This window comes from Oncorhynchus masou, chromosome 24 (genome assembly GCF_036934945.1).
Source record: "Oncorhynchus masou masou isolate Uvic2021 chromosome 24, UVic_Omas_1.1, whole genome shotgun sequence".
Lineage (NCBI taxonomy): Eukaryota > Metazoa > Chordata > Actinopteri > Salmoniformes > Salmonidae > Oncorhynchus > Oncorhynchus masou.
The window spans coordinates 91,650,689-91,655,041 of record NC_088235.1 but is presented as its reverse complement, the minus strand read 5'-3'; positions in this window follow the sequence as shown (position 1 = coordinate 91,655,041).

The window sequence follows — 4,353 nt, the reverse complement described above, 5'->3', positions numbered from 1 at the left end:
GGTAACTTAGAACAAGCAGTGATGGCACAATGGAAGGTAACAGAACAAGCAGTGATGGCACAATGGAAGGTAACTTAGAACAAGCAGTGATGGCACAATGGAAGGTAACTTAGAACAAGCAGTGATGGCACAATGGAAGGTGGAATGGGTAACTTAGAACAAGCAGTGATGGCACAATGGAAGGTAACAGAACAAGCAGTGATGGCACAATGGAAGGTAACTTAGAACAAGCAGTGATGGCACAATGGAAGGTAACTTAGAACAAGCAGTGATGGCACAATGGAAGGTAACTTAGAACAAGCAGTGATGGCACAATGGAAGATAACAGAAGAAGCAGAGTGATGTCACAATGAAAGGTAACAGAAGAAGCAGAGTGATGTCACAAAGCAAAGCAGCAAAGCAGTGTCCCCAGTTGATAGTGTGGTGCTTGTAATGCCAAGGTCGTGGGTTCAAACAAACTACAATATCTCAATACAGATTAAGATAATAAACCATTCAGTTGGAGCTAGTGCAAAGTTTGACTGTATTCTAGCCTCCCACTTCTCCACCCACACTAACCAGAGGCAGACATGCCCTAGACTCTATGTGAATATCATACTGGAAGAAAATACTTATAAACATGTCAAAAATCCTTCCCAGTAAATATTACCCAGCGTCCCTGAGGAACTTAGCTCATGGAGAGATCTAAGGCTTTTTGAACAGGCGGCTAAGTGTTCACAGGAGGGTAGAGAGAGGAGGAGAGACTCATGAATATTTATAGCTCTTAATTCATCCAACGCTCGACAGACCTCCCCAAAATGATGCTCTCAGAAACACTAAACAGGAACACAGATCCCAGCTCTTGCTCCCGGGAGAATCTCAACTCTCTGTAGCGTGTGTGTGTGTGTGTGTGTGTGTGTGTGTGTGTGTGTGTGTGTGTGTGTGTGTGTGTGTGTGTGTGTGTGTGTGTGTGTGTGTGTGTGTGTGTGTGTGTGTGTGTGTGTGTGTGTGTGTGTGTGTGTGTGTGTGTGTGGATACAAGTCAGTAATCAACATCCATCCATGTCTGAGGACGTTGGGAGATGATGTTGCAAGTTCTAATCCAACGATAGAAAGTTGTTTTTAAGAATTTTGTTTTAAGCCTGATGTTTGGAACAAAGTTGAAATGTGATGTTTGAGAAACATGGTTGAACGTCTAATTCTGACACGAGACAGAGAGCTAGTTGGTGAGTGTGCAACTTGTCCCATTGTGTACAGGCACATGGTACACGTTTTCCAGAGGAGGCCGGTGGGAGGGGCTATAGGAGGACGGGCTCAATGTAATGGCTAGAATGAATTAAATTGAATGGTATCAAACACATCAACTATATGGATAACCACATATTTGACCACAGTCCATTTGTTCCATTCCAGCCATTACAATGAGCTCGCCCTCCTATAACTACGTCTGTGTGTGTGTGTGTGTGTGTGTGTGTGTGTGTGTGTGTGTGTGTGTGTGTGTGTGTGTGTGTGTGTGTGTGTGTGTGTGTGTGTGTGTGTGAGAGAGAGAGAGAGAGAGAGATGCATGGCATTGTGTGCAATTATGTCTAACAACAGGATGAGAGGATTCAGTCTATGATGAATGAATCCATCTGTTCACATACCGTAAGTCCTGCTCATCTGAGCTGTTGCATCATAAAGACCAATTGAATCACTTCTCCCCCATGCAGTTAACCCTCCCTCCCAAAGGATCTGAGGAGAGCAACGACCCACCACCATACTGCTCACAGACAGGGGCTCCATTCAAACATCTACAGTACAAATTTACATACACCTTATAACATCCCTAACAGACAGGTGTGAAGTTCCATCATCATGATGCTGTGCTGTGACAGTAGAAAGGAGAGGGGAGGGTTTCAACTCCTCAGAGGAGTGGCTGAGATGATGTATGGAGATTGGAGAGCCCTTCCTCCCATCTGTACTGCATGAACCTGATGCAAATGTTATATAGTATTATTTCCTCTCCTGGCTGTCTGTATGATCTCTGTCTCTCTGTCTGTGTGCTCAGTTCTCTTGAGTGGCATTAAGTGCTGCTGCTGTGAGGGACAGTGATTGTTTAAGGCTGGGATTTGGGGAGATAGATGTCAGTAGTTTGAGTGGAGACCTCCCCCTGAGACACACTGGATTCTGGGATGTCTGTCTGTTCGCCTCATACAGAACTGCAGTTGAATGATATAAGCAGAGACACACACGTACACGTGCGCGTGTGTGTGTGTGTGTCTCTGCTTATATCATTACAGATTAGTAATAATATGCCAAATTCTTTCATGTCATTACATGAAGATATAGGGGGAACATACTGTAGCTATATTGAATACGATTCACGAGTTGCATTAAAACCTGTATAAACCTTTCTCATGGTTGACGGATTTGTCAAAAATCGTGTGACATAAAATATTACTTTCTGTCCTTTCATTTTTGGCAGTGTAAATTGTTATTATATCATATATTAAGCATTAATGTAACGACGTTCTTCGTTTGTCGAAAGAGAGTCGGACCGAAATGCAGCGTGTTGGTTACTCATGCTTTTTAATGAAACAAATAACGGAACTATACATGAAATAACGAATAAATACAAAAACAACAAACGGAACGTGAAACCTATTACAGCCTGACTGGTGAAACACTAACACAGAGACAGGAACAATCACCCACGAAATACAAAGCGAAACCCAGTTTACCTAAATACGGTTCCCAATCAGAGACAACGAGAATCACCTGACTCTGATTGAGAACCGCCTCAGGCAGCCAAACCTATGAAACACACACCCCCAATCAGCTACAATCCCAATAACTAAAAAACCCCACTAAATACAACAAACAATAAACCCATGTCACACCCTGGCCTGACCAACTAATTAACTAAAACACAAAATACTAAGACCAAGGCGTGACAATTAATCAGTTAAATTAGACATTGAACTTGAACCCTGTAAGAGCTGTCGGACAGTTTTTAGTAAATGCAGTGTAACTACTTAAAAGTGTGTGTCTCTTTATATTACAGGGTGAAAACAGTTTTCATGGGCACACGAATCCCCCAAAATGTATGCAATTTCAAAATCAAATGCTTCTAACCGAAAGAGTAGCCTTACCTTGACACTTAAAACCTAAATCAATACGGCCTTTAACCTGGTTCAACAAATGACATAACCTAGTGGACTTCACACTATGATCTGGTAACGAAATATCATGACAAGTACATTTAGGTTCCATGTTAAACCTGCCATTTTAAACAATTCAAGGGGCTTGAAGTAGCCTATTTGAACATGAATTTGACGCTCAGAAATTAAAATACTGGTGGTTGAAAAATTCAAATTCAATTTGGTGGTTATTGTAGCCAATTGATAAGTTCTCCTGCTCCCTTACAATTATCAGTGATTTAATTTTGATCCATTTTTGTGAGAGATGTGGCCACTTTAGTATGTTTGCTTCAATTGAAGGATGTTGTGCTACTCTGTTGCAGTAAAACCACATGCAGTTATGATGATTAGACAACATCTAATTCTGGCTTCAACTCTGATTTTCATAAAAATCCTTCCATTACAAAATAAACCTAGTTTTTGTTCACTTTCTCATTATAAAAACACAGATTGTGAGATTGAAATAGTGAGATTAATGCTACCGCTATTCATGGATTTATTATGTGTGCCTGCGTCAGCCACATAGAAAAATACAGAAAAATCACCATGCATGCATCCAATTTATTTAGTCAGGCAAGTCATGTCAACCTCACAAGTGATCCAAGCTCTTCCCTCGCTCCCTCAAGCTCGAGGTCCGTTGGGGGCAATGTTTGTGAATTGAAACTCCACTTAAGATGGCAATCAAACCGCATCCGGTTGCGACTGGGATTCCCCGAGGGAAAGTGGCTAGTGCGAGGACTGAGGGGGTCAAATGAATGTATTTGGACTGCAGCCCAGCTCTCGAAGTCTTCTTGACTTGCTGTGTAGTCACGCGGGTCATGTGTCAGCCAGGCTAGGGCAGGCAGGGGTCGACAGTGGAGCATATGACAATGAGACTGTCCCATACACTCATATGGCTCTTTAGACACCCTGTATGCACACACACAGACACACACACGGTGAGTCACATACTGCCATTTTTTTTAGGCAAGGAACATACATAGGAATCTCTTGGATAACTGGGTGCAATAGACCTGTGAGGCCCAAATCTATCATTGTGTTAATATGTTCCAGGAGAACACCACCAGTAATGAATTCTATTAATTGTTGGGTGAGAGTGCTGCTACCATTGGACTGGTTTGAGTTAGAATTAGATTTAGTGAGATGTCAAAACATAGGGGTAGAGTTTTGGCGGCGGAGATTAAGTGTATTCATCT